The 12055-nt window shown below is 43.9% G+C and overlaps 1 protein-coding gene and 1 pseudogene across 2 annotated transcripts in view; both read left to right on the forward strand.

Moving 5' to 3' along the window:
* The first annotated feature begins 1737 nt into the window (after window positions 1–1737).
* The window catches only part of RBM24 (RNA binding motif protein 24), a 131655-nt gene continuing 121337 nt past the window's right edge, over window positions 1738–12055 (forward strand). The window contains 1 exon segment of the mRNA XM_079935527.1: window positions 1738–1849. The gene's annotated coding sequence lies outside the window, so the exon portion shown is untranslated.
* LOC307193493 (actin-like protein 6A) lies at window positions 8471–10178 on the forward strand (annotated as a pseudogene). The gene is made up of 2 exons: window positions 8471–8500; window positions 8725–10178. The product of its transcript is annotated as an actin-like protein 6A (transcript).

The following is a 12055-nucleotide window of genomic DNA, read 5'->3' on the forward strand; positions in this document are numbered from 1 at the left end:
AAACTAACACACCATTGTAAAGCAATTATACTCCAATAAAGATTTTTTTAAAAAACGGGCATTTTTCACAACTTTGGACTGTAAATGATAGGATGCCTCAAAAGATAGCTGCACAATACATTTGGGTATCATTCATTCACACTGATGTCCCAGCAAGCCTCTGTTCACAGATGGCCTTCAAAGGAAAAAAAAAAAAAAGATCTGTAGTATTTCACTCTTACAGTTCATCCTACAAACTTCCGTTAAACTTTCTCAAGAACGTTTTATAAGTGTCCTCTGTATTGAGTTCTAGTTGAGAATTTTTCAGTTTCCAATTGGAACATTTCATGTGACTTATTACACCCATGAGTTAACACAGAGAAGTTCCCAAAACACCATTTTAGCCTGGCTTCAACTCTTCATTCACAAATTTTTAATGCCTGTCGCTCAACAATCACAATGCCTTGGCTTGAGTTTCATCTCATCTTTCCTCTTCTTCAATTTTAGCCAAAGGAAAATTGACAGGCAGCACCCTCACAGCAGTAAGGCGAGTGAAATGAGCTTAAATGGTATAAAGCAAATAATCAGCTTCCTATAACACAGCTGACCATTAATTTCCTTAGCAGGACCCAGAACTTTTACATTTCCAAGAATCCTTTCTCGTATTTGCCTGGTGTTACGGATACACGGGACAGAGTGAGGCCACCTGGTGCCTCATTCCAGCTCCCTCATTAACTCCCCCCCCCACCCCCCCACCCCCGTCTACGTCACTCAACCTCACTGAACCTAAGTTTGCAGCCTGTAAAATAAGGGGCTGGTAGATAACGTCTAGATCCCTTTCAACTCTTTTAAAAATAATTTATTCTGGAAAATAAAAATTAATTGGAAATAGGATAAAAAGAAAAAAAAATCCAGGAAGGAACAACTTGTTGCTCATGTGGGCGGTCCGCCTGGTCTGCCTTTCTTTGATGGATGCCACCATTTTAATTCTCTGAGAGAAATATGCACACCCATCCACCCTCTTTCCTTACAAGGTAACAGCCCATAAAATGCACCTTCCATAAAAATGATTTGCATGACCCATTTCGCGGCTGCTGAGCTGTTTATGATCCTAAAAGTCTGGTTTTCTTCACTGAGTGGGCTTCTGTTTGCGTGCCCGTCCCCTCCAGGGTCTCCCTGCGCCGCTGCAGTCTGCTGCCAGCCGGGCCGCCTCCACCGTCCACCTGTCCTCAAGCGCCGCTTCCGCCGGCGGGACTCCTACGGTCGCCTTCCTCGCAACCTCCTTCTACACAGTCCCCACGGGGTCTGTAGCCCCAAAGCCAACAGCTTGAGCGCCCGGCTGAGGCAGCAGGGGTGGGGACATGCCCCACGATGCCTTGGAAAGGAAAAAAAAAGAGGTCCCCGCAGGATGCTGGCGCCTAGGGTACTTTTAAAACCAGCGTGGCCAGGCAGCAGTCTCTCCCCTCACTAGGCTCGGGAGAGGGCAACCCAGGTGTCCTTTGAACGCCTCCGATCTTGCAGGTCCCGGTTACAAAAGTCCCATTGCCGCCCAGGTCCTATCCGCGTGATGGGGTTTACGGTGGCGACGGTTCCGGGCCACGGCCCTGGTGTCGAGCGCCTCCTGCCGAGCCTTTAAGTGCGCGAGGCGGGAGAGGCTGGAGTCACTGAGGGCGGCTGGGGGAGGGGCAGCGCGCAGGGCCGAAACGCACGTGCGCAAAGAGCGCGGCGAGGAGCGCTCGAGGGCGCGCAGGAGGCGGCCCGGCCTGAGGAGCGCCGTGCGGCGCGCGCCGTGGGCTGCCGACCTTCCCAGGCCGCTGCAGAACAGAGACGTGTGCCCGCGCCTCAGAAGGGCTGGAAAGAGGGATTCAAGGTAAAAACAAAGAGACAAACGGGAACAAAGTCTTTTACCCGGCAGGCCTGGCGATTCCCACGCTTGGAGGCGGCTTGGACGACGGGCAGTGGGTGGGCGGGGAGGAAGCGGCTTTCTTCTGGGGCCGCTTAACTGCTGTCTTAACCAGGTCCCGTGCTGCTACAGGACTAGCTTTTGTGTTTCAAAAGGCCGCGAAGGTGGTCGCACCCCAGGGCAGAGGTAGGAATAACGGGATGAGCGGGGCGTTCGGCACAGAGCTGGTTTGTTGGTGATTCGCAGGGGAAACTGAGAGTTCCTGGGAGCCGCCATATAGGCTTCCGGAAAGTGGGCCCCTTGGGAGTTCCTTAGCGCTGGAAGAGATCTTAGCAGCCGTCTGGCTGAGCCCTCGTGCTGCTCACAAGAGGATCTAGAAGCCCAGAGAGGTGGACAACTTGCCCGAGGCTCCACAGCTCGTTTGGGGGCAGAGCTGGAGATAGGACCAGTTGTCAAGAGTCTCGTCCTAGGACTGCCCACTCTCCCTCACGGTTGCATCTCCCGTAATTCTTCTGGAGAAAAGAATAGGCGCTTTTTTCTAGGGTAGTGTATGGAGGGATGGGCTGGGGGAGGTGGAAATGCGGTCCATGATTTACATCCTCACCACCAGGGCGAGATTCCACAAACAGAACTAGGAACCCACAAAGGTTCCTTCCGGAGCGGTTACCCAAAGACAGTGTTACCATATAATTTATCATTAAAAGCAGAATACTCCTAAGAATGGAAGGGAACCCTATTAATAACTTTGCTCAGACAGTCTGATATAAGCCCATACTGCCTGCCGCAAACCAAGACTTAAGGTCACCCCTTCTGAAGCGCATTTTTGGAACTACAGTTTAAAGAGCACACACTTTCTCTCAGCAGGTGATGGGCAAGACATTCTTCAGTATCAGTTACAGCACCTACTGTGTGTGCGTCCATCAAAAACAAACCAGAGGCAGCTAAAGGCTGGGACTCAGGCTTAGTCCCTGGTGCCCTGGGGGATGCCTGTCCCCAGATGCCCACCCATCTCAACATTGTTTTCTGTTTTCCATCCCAACCGCCACTGTCTGCCTTTAGGGCCCCATTACTTATTATTGGGTCTTTCTGCCTCTCCCATCACCACCCTAACCAGGCTATCTTGCTAAGAAAAAAATTCCGTGCAGTGTGCAAAAGTTTACATTTGGTCCTACTGGTCTCTCTGATGTCATCCTCTGCTCCCCAGTCACTCTCATTCGTGGACCCTCAGGTCTGCCAAGCCAAGAACCTGCAGTGCTCAGTTCCTCCAGGCTTCCTCACCCTCCGTGCCTTTCCCCATGCCATTCCCTCTTCCTGGAATGCCTCCCTGGGTCGCATTTCCCGTGTGCCTCGTGAAATTCTACTTCTCCTGTCAGCGCTGAGCCCGAGCACCACTGCCCAAATACTCTGGTGCTCCCTTATCACGTGGTAAATGTTTGTTTAAAGCTGCTTCTCCCTAATAGATTTATGGGCTTCTTGGGAGCAATTTGGTCATCTTTGTTATTATTCATCACTGCTGTGGAGTAACATTAAGAATGCTGTTTTTCCCTCTCCTTTTCCAAAAAATAATGTGATTTTAAAGTACTAATCCATTTTGCTTTTCCTTGTTTGTGCAAAAATCTTTTAAAATTTATTTTACTGGCATGATTACATATAAGACTTCAGTAGAAGAAAATTTTCACTATTTGAGTTTGTTTTCTGGCCATTTATCATTTGTCCCATTTCATGGTTATTACTGAAAATAATTTTGTTGTATAGAGAAGGAGTGCTGAAAAGCAATCCTCTCCAAGTGTCAAATGCACTAGGTCCCTTTGGGCCAAGCATCTCAAGGCCTGGGAGGGGTTTGGGTTTCTTCCTGAATTTCCTTGCTTGGATTTTGGTACAAGACTCCTCATTAGTCTCCCTGGGTGCTTCCTTCATGACCAGCCTGCACCTGCCCTGCAGCTCCAATCTTCCACATGACCTCCAGAGGGATCGTTCTAAAATAAAATCTGATTATGTCAGTTCTCTGCTGGAAAAAAGTCAGTGACCCACTAGGTAGACACACCAACCAATGGTCAAGAATGTGACTACCTAGGTTTGATTTCTGGATTCACCACTTGTTAGTTGTGTGACTTTGGTTAAGTCATTTGACCTCTCTGTGCCCTGGCTTCCTTATCTGTAAAATGAGGGTAATAATAGTTATTTTATAGAGTTGTGAGGATGAAATGAATTGAGTTCACATTAAGTGCTCATACCAAAGTTTGGCACAGAATAAGCACTTGATATTAATTATTACAATCACTATTATTACCATTATTTATGTGAGATAAAATCCTAAGTTCTTAGTGTGCCTTACTAGCGACTCTCGAGCTGACGCCTGTCAAATTCTCCAGTTTCATCTCTCCTTTCCCTCCGATTCTGGTCAGACCTCACCACGTGTTCCGCAACCCCATTCTGTTCCTACCTCTGTGCCTTTGCACCTGTTCTCTTTCTTTCAGACCTTTCCTTCTTTGTCTTCCTGGACCACAGGCAAATATGCCCCCAGGTTTCAATATGACTCAAGACTACTCTTTGCAGTCCCCCTGCCCCTGCCCCCGTGCTGGTGGAGTGGACCTTACACCTTCTCCTATCATATTTCAGAATTTTTCATTGTACTTATTTGTTTCCATGCTTGCCTCCCATCCTAAGCTATCACTGAGGAAAAGAACTGCTTTTTTTTTTTTTGCGGTACGCGGGCCTCTCACTGTTGTGGCCTCTCCCGTTGCGGAGCACAGGCTCCAGACGCGCAGGCTCAGCGGCCATGGCTCACGGGCCCAGCCGCTCCGCGGCATGTGGGATCTTCTGGGACCGGGGCACGAACCTGTGTCCCCTGCATCGGCAGGCGGACTCTCAACCACTGCGCCACCAGGGAAGCCCAAGAACTGCTTTTTGTCTTTGTGTCTCCAGTGCTCGCTACAGTGCTTGGTGCAGAGCAGCCATTAACGAATGTTTCTTGGGTGACTGCATGTCCCTCCCAGCTCCTTCAATTCCTTAGCATCTTCCTGTTTCCTAGTAGCATAACTAGACTAATGACACTCAGCAAGGAGGAAATTTAATATTAAAATAACCTGAAAATAGACTCAGAGTTGACTCACGTCTGTACCTCTCTTTCCCTACCCCAAGCATTTGACTTTGGAAATCTGATCTGGGAAAAGTATGATTATTAATTAAACACTCTCAGGCTGTCAGAACAGTACTTTTTGCTACCTTCATAAATGCGTAAGGCTGAGAGTTTACTAGTTCGGCAGTGTCTTTTAAATGAGATGAACATGTTTGCTTGCATGAAATATTTATGTTTCTTAGCGGCACGACTTCAAAATATTCTGAATCAAACTTCTTGAGATCTGCCTGCAGAGTTTCTGTTCACTCTCCCTTAAAGTGGAAAGAGGACATGGTAATAAAATAATGCATAAGAAGGAAAGCATGGGAAACTTTTTTATTTAGAGAAATGCTCTTCTTCTATGTGATTAACTCAAAGTTTCTTGCTTAATATAAAAGGGGAGAGACTAGATTGGAATAGATGATCTCTAAGTATCCTTCACAGTTTTCCCCTAAACTTTGACAAGAAAATTCTTGTTTGTCGTCAGTAAAAGGAGCTAACTTTTAAAGTGCAATTAAAAATATATATTTATATATACATTGTAAAGCAATTATATTCCAATAAAGATGTTAAAATATGAATATATATATATATTTCTGTTTGGTTTTTGGAGGGTTGCTATTTATTATTACATTTATTTGAAGTACACTAGAAAAAAATCAAAATTTGATGAGAAAATTCTTCCTGTATGTCTACAGACAAATATATTTATAAAATGCATCTGCCAGTAATTTGATTTCAGAAGGTTTCAGCTCCAGGGAGCCTTGACAAATGACTCCCTCCCTCCAAGCTGTTTGGCAAATTTGTTTCCCCAAAGCTTTAGAACACAACATATAATACTGCCAGACCAACCAACCAACAAACAAACAAAACACCTTTCTGTAGTTAAAAGTAATACCTTTTTCGGAATGGTGTTAATTCCCATGCATAGCTGTGACCTTGGAATTCACAGTTTTTCAATTCTGTCTAAAATTTATCAATTTTTATTAAGACAAGGAAGCATAAAATGAAATTGATACAAAATGTGGAAACATTGAATCTGTACTTCTGCTACAACTTCATCTCAAGGAAAAAATAAAACCTTCGACCCACCTCCCCACCCCCTTCCCCCAATACCATTGCAGACAGACTTCTTATTGGTGTGAAAATATAAACGCACGCATAGGTAGACCAGGAAAACTGTCTATGCCGTATCCCTGTGAGGCATAGATCTAATTAGTTTGTAAATATCTCTCATCTTTGGACTATGTCTATTCTCAAGTCTAGATTATGAAATTGGGTGTTAAAATTTCCAGAATGTGTTGCACATAGATAAGATGTTTGAAAGACTTCTTAGTTTGCAAAAGAGAAAAACCTTAAATTTCTGCTCTGGAAACTGAAGGCTGGTGCATGTTCTTTTATGCTGGAAGCTTGTGTTTCATTGGCTACAATTTAAGTTTTGGTCACTGACAGAGCTTGAAGGCAGACCATACCTAAATAAGCGTAAATGGAAAAGTTCCTTGCTCAGGCCTGGATGAATTGCTTTGTGGGAACAATTGGGAGGTTGTTCAGGGTTGTGGCCTTTAAATCTATTCTGACTTGTATTTGACAGATGATCTTTGTGAAAAGCCACGTGTTAGACTGAAAACATTCAAGTTTGCTCTCAGTTCCAATATGGGCATTTTGTTTATTGTTGTTGTTAAATCAGTTCTCTGTTTCAGGATCTCCACTGGGAAATCTTAAATGGCAAAATTAGTCCCTGTGTGTAACTCAGTGCTGTTCTAGGTTCAAAAAACGATGGATCTGTGAAACGAAGTGAACTCGTCAAAATAACTGTCTTACTCTCACTGTAGATATTGGTTTTTAATAGTTCATTTGGAAAGAGGGACAGTATAATCTTTACCTTCAGTGTGAACTGTGAGCCCCGAAAAGATAAATATCAGACATGGCCTCCTTTTCCTTTGTTATATAAAATATATGTGTGTGTGTGTGTGTGTGTGTGTGTATTTCATATTATATATATTTCGTATAACAAAGGAGAAGGAGGCCCTGTCTGATATGATTGTTATTATATAATAACATAGCATGTAATATGTAAAGACTCTTTTCCTGGGTCAGCTTACCATGCAGGGGCTACATGGGCAGTAACTGAGTCTGTGAAGAAAGAGATGGAGAGAGAAAGAGAAAAGCATGTAGATCCTCTCCCACTTTCTCCTTGTGCTGAGTCGTAGTACAGATCTGTTGAGTTTTTATTTGCTTACTTGTTTGTTCAGTTGGTTGGTTTTTCATATTTTCCCATGTAGTTCTGAGCCACAGAACTAATTAACCATCAACACAATGAACTGATGTTGGTTTAGCTGGAGTGATCACGTTCTGTAAACAGGGTGATAAGCAATGCGAGTCTCCCTACGAACATGTGAGAATCGCTAATTGAATTCTGAGAACCCGAGGGTGACAGGGACCCACCACCTAGCTGTGGTGATTTCTCCTTAGCCTCTGAGGGAGCTTTGGAATGCTTCCAGAATGTGGTCAAACGTGCTTAGATTTTTAAATTGGTATGATTTTTATTGTGAAAGTCCCAAGAGTTTCATGCCAGTGTCCTGGCCTTTTATTGTTTTCCTAAAGGGAATGTTTTCTGTTTAGTTCCTAGAGTCATAATTTAGAGCCAGAAGGGACCTCTCTCCTTTAAACTGAAGCTCTGAGAGGTCCGTTATCCACCTTTCTGATATTTCGGGGCCCACCTCTTTCCCCCATTTTCACTACCACGGTCCTAGTTCATGCGTAATCTAGTCTCACCTGAACAACTGTAGGCATCGTAACTGGTCGCTCTGTGCTGTCCCATCCTTCCTTCTACTCCTGCCATTTGCACTAACCCCAAAGTCATTTTTCTAAAAATCATACCTGATGCTTTTACACATCCATGTGTAAAAATCCTACAAAAGATTCCTGTTGCCTTCAAAATAAAATGACACGTCTTTACCTGTCGCAAAAGACTTTCCCACCTCAGCACCGACCACTTTCTACCTCAGTCTATTTCTGCTAAACTGGAGTAATTCAAGTTCCTCGGCACACCATGTTGTTTCACACCCTGTCTTTGTGTGTACTTGCTCCTGTGTCTAGAATGACCTTTTCTCCTTCCCCACCGGAAGCTCATTCATCAAGACCCGATCCAGGCATTTTCTCGTTGGTACCATTCGTGACCCCCAACAAGACACACACGTGTATCCGTGTGACAGGGCTGTGCTGAAAAGAGTGGGAGTTGGAGGGTGGAGTCTTGAGGCCCTTTGAAGTTTCAGAGGAGAAGATCACCTCTTGGGCCAAAATAGTAAAATCAGTAGACATTTTAAAAATGGCTAGAAGGGTGTGGACGCAGCTTTGTTGCCTGAGGTGGGTGGAGGTGGAAGTTAAGGGAGTCGGGGGCCATCGCTTTTCGGGACCCACAGTCACTTCGCCTGGTGGCCTTTAGCGTAGGAGTCGCATCGATAGCAGCCATGAGCAGCGGGGTGTACGGCGGAGATGAGGTTGGAGCCCTTGTTTGTTTTTTGGGTTTTTTTTTGTGGTACGCGGGCCTCTCACCGTTGTGGCCTCTCCCGCTGCAGAGCACAGGCTCCGGACGCGCAGGCTCAGCGGCCATGGCTCACAGGCCCAGCCGCTCCGCGGCACGTGGGATCTTCCTGGACCGGGGCACGAACCCGCGTCCCCTGCATCGGCAGGCGGACTCTCAACCACTGCGCCACCAGGGAAGCCCGGAACCCTTGTGTTTGACATTGGATCCTATACTGTGAAAGCTGGTTATGCTGGTGAGGACTCTCCCAAGATGGATTTCCCTATGGCTATTGGTATGGTGTAGAAAGAGGTGATGGAAGTACATTGATGGAAATAGATGGTGGGAAAGGCAAACAAGGCGGTCCCACCTATTACATAGATGCAAATGCCCTGCGTGTTCCGAGGGAGAATACAGAGGCCATATTCCACCACTGAAAACTGGGATGGTTGAAGATTGGGGTAGTTTCCAGGCTATTTTGGCTCATACCTCCAAAATGAGTCATATCAGAAGCCAGCCTGCATCCTGTTCTCATGTCAGAAGCACCGTGGAATACCAGAGCAAAGAGAGAGAAACTGACAGAGTTAATGTTTGAGCACCACAACATCCCCGCATTCTTCCTTTGCAAAACTGCTGTTTTGACAGCATTTGCTAATGTTCATTCTACTGGGCTTATCTTAGACAGTGGAGCCACTCATACCACTGCAGTTCCAGTTCACGATGGCCATGTCCTTCAGCAAAGCATTGTAAAATCCCCTGTTGCTGGAGACTGTATTACTATGTAGTGCAGAGAACTCTTCCAAGAAATGAATATAGAACTGATTGCTCCATATATGATTGCATCAGAAGAAGCTGTTTGTGAAGGATCTCCAGCAAACTGGAACAGAAGAGAGAAGTGGCCACAGGTTACAAGGTCTTGGCACAATTACATGTGTAACTGTGTTATCCAAGATTTTCAAGGCTCAGTACTTCAAGTATCAGATTCAACTTACGATGAAAAAGTAGCCGCACAGATGCCAACTGTTCATTATGAATTCCCCAATGACTACACTGTGATTTTGGAGCAGAACGGTTAAAGATTCCTGAAGGATTATTTGACTCTTCCAGTGTAAAGGGGTTATCAGGAAATACAATGCTGGGCGTCAGTCATGTTGTCGCTGCAAGTGTTGGAATGTGCGATATTGATATCAGACCAGGTCTCTGTGCCAGCGTTATAGTGGCGGGAGGAAACACGCTAATACAGAGCTTTACTGACAGGTTGAATAGAGAACTCTCTCAGAAAACACCCCCAAGTATGCGGTTGAAACTGATTGCAAATAATACAACAGTGGAACAGAGGTTTAGTTCATGGATCGGTGGCTCCATTCTAGCTTCTTTGGGCACATTTCAGCAGATGTGGATTTCCAAACAAGAATATGAAGAAGGAGGGAAGCAGCGTGTAGAAAGGAAATGCCCTTGAGAAGAGTTCCCAAACCTCTACCTTCTATGTCACCTTATGTTTCATAGCTTTAGTATACTCAGGAAAAGAACAACCATCTTTTGTAGAATGTTTATACATTTTTGCATATGTCAGTTTCCACTTAAATTTTTTTTTTTTTTCCTGTACGTGGGCCTCTTACTGTTGTGGCCTCTCCCATTGCGGAGCACAGGCTCCGGACGCGCAGGTTTAGCGGCCATGGCTCATGGGCCCAGCCTCTCCGAGGCATGTGGGATCTTCCCGGACCAGGGCACGAACCCATGTCCCCTGCATCGGCAGGCGGACTCTCAACCACTGCACCACCAGGGAAGCCCTCCACTTAAATTTTTTAAGGCTTTAACTGGCTCTATAGATTAAAATAAGTTTGTGCTTTCCTTGAAATGCACTTATTCTTATTACAAGCATTTTATAATTTTGTATAAATGTCTATTTTCTCGAAATATTTTGCTTTCAGTAAAATGCTTTCCAACTCCGTTTAGTATATTACCACTGGGTTGGTAGAATTGCTTTTTATTGACTAGTAAAACTTACTGCCTGTATTTTTTACCTTAAGCTTTTAAAATTAAATAAAAATTACTAGCCAAAAAAAAAAATAGCTAGAAGACAGTAGTCTGTAGAAGATGCTTATGTTCTTGCCTCTTCTAGGGATACTATAGAGGATTCCTCTGGTAAGTGTGTCTTAGATGGAGAAGAAGTTGGCTGATAACATCTACTAGAGGCCTTGACTTCCATTGAATGAGGAGTGGGAGAGAAAAGTTTTTCTGAACATATTAATTTACTTCCTTTCAAAATAAATGACAGTTCTTTAAATCAAATTAATTTAGCTTCATGAAAGACTCCTTATATTTTCCTTCTTTTACTGTGGAATTATGAAAAATTTGACATGCACCAGCATTTTGGAGTTGGTGGTTTACTAAATCACCTATCAGCCCCTTTTATGCCATGTTTCAGCCTATCTACAAGCAGTGAAACTGTGGTATGAAGAAATAGACATCCTTAAAAGGAGAAGGTGGGATTGTAAGTCAGTGCAGGATTTATAGAAGGCCCTCTGGAAACACATATTAATATAAAGATGTATATCCTCTGACTCAGCAGGTCCACATCTAGGAATTTATTCTCATGGAAGGATTGGGTGAGTTCACACTGATGTATATGCACAGATATTATACCAGTTCTGTTTATTATATTGAGAGGTTAGAAACCTAGATGTCCTTCAGTAGGTGGTTTAGTTACATAATGGACTGCAATGCAATTGTCAAATAAACAACTACTCTCACCATTAAATAGAATGAGATAGACCTATATGTATTGACATAGGTAAATGTCTGTGATATATAATAGTTACTAGAAAACAAAGGTTACAGAAATACAATATATCACTTAATATATAATCTGATTTCTTTTGTTTTTTAAACAGCTTTATTGAAATGTAAACCACATATATTGATACAATTCATCCATTAAAATGCACAATTGACAACCATCACCACAAGCTAATTTTGGGACACTTTTGTCCCCCTAAAAGGAACCACTATCCATTGGCAGCCAACAGGCATTTCCTGAGAAACCACTAAATCCGCCTTCTGTTTCTATTAATCTGCCTCTTCTGAACATGTCATGTAAGTGGAATGATCTTTGTTACTGGCTTCTTTCACTTAGTATAATGTTGTCAGGTGTCACCTGTATTGTAGCATGTATCTACTGATACACGTAAGTCTATAAAAAGCTTCATTGCTTTTTATTGCCAAATAATATTCCTTGGTATGGATAGGCCACATTTAATTTATCTAGTCATCAGTTGCTGGACATTTGGGTTGTTTCCACTTTTTAGATATTTGAATAATAACTATGAAGATTTGTGCAAGATTTGTGTGCAAGATTTTGTATGAACAGACGTTTTCATTTTGCTTGGGCATATACTTAGGGGTGGAATTTCTGGGTCATCTGGTAACTCTATGTTAAGAGGAAATTTTTGAGGAACTCTCAAATCATTTCCCCAAGTGTCTGCACCATTTTACATTCCCACGGCAATGTGCAAGGGTTCCAATTTTTCCA

This window comes from Stenella coeruleoalba (assembly GCF_951394435.1).
Source record: "Stenella coeruleoalba genome assembly, chromosome: 10".
Taxonomy (NCBI): Eukaryota; Metazoa; Chordata; class Mammalia; order Artiodactyla; family Delphinidae; genus Stenella; species Stenella coeruleoalba.